This window comes from Fukomys damarensis, unplaced genomic scaffold (genome assembly GCF_012274545.1).
Source record: "Fukomys damarensis isolate Sample0158 unplaced genomic scaffold, DMR_v1.0_HiC HiC_scaffold_3, whole genome shotgun sequence".
In the NCBI taxonomy this organism is placed as follows: domain Eukaryota; kingdom Metazoa; phylum Chordata; class Mammalia; order Rodentia; family Bathyergidae; genus Fukomys; species Fukomys damarensis.
In genome coordinates, this window is record NW_022900915.1 from 29,326,560 (window position 1) to 29,327,438 (window position 879).

An 879-nucleotide genomic window follows, 5' to 3' on the forward strand; every position below is an offset into this window, starting at 1 on the left:
ATCGTAGGTATTGTTACTATGTGGACTTTCAATAAACATGCATAGTTATTTGATAAATTTGTTACCTGTCATTTGTTATATTTACTTTTGTAACTCAAAACTTTATGATTTTGTAAGTGGCAATATTCATATTAGCATCATATAAGAAATAAATAAAAATTTGACAAAAGCAGATAAGACTGAAATTAGATTATTTTAAAGCTATTAAATCTCTATGAAATTTCTACAAATTCAATATAATCTTTATAAATTTAATCACTTCTTTGGTAGAAATTTTCAAATTGATTATAAATTTATAAGGAGAGACAAAGACATGAATAATAGCTCCTACAATAACAAACTAAGTAAAAGTAAGTAGAGGAATAACACTACTTGTTATCAAATGATATTATAATTGCAGCTATTATAATCAAGAAGGAGTAGAGAAAAAAAATATAGTTCAAGCAATACAAAGTCCAGGATTCCACACAAAATAACTGATTTTGCACAAAGCTTCAAACACAAATCTGGAGAAAATATGAATGTTTACAAAAGCTATTTCTGCGTTATGTGGTATCTGTATATCAGCAAGCATACACAAAAAATATCTTAGGTACACATCTTTATCAGACATAAAATTTTATTTCAAAACAATACAACAAAACTAGATAATAAGACTTCTTAAAAATGAGACGTTATTTGTTAACTTAGTTTAGATGATGACTTTTCAAATAGATCATAAAAAGTGCTGAGAATAAGTTTTCAAGCCTAATAAACTGCACTTAGCAAAATTCTGAAATTCTAGCTGGGGATTTAGCTCAGTGGCGCCACTGCCTGCCTTGCAAGCTAAAGGACTCGAGTTCGATCTCAGTAGAAAAAAAAAAAAAAAAAAAAAAAATT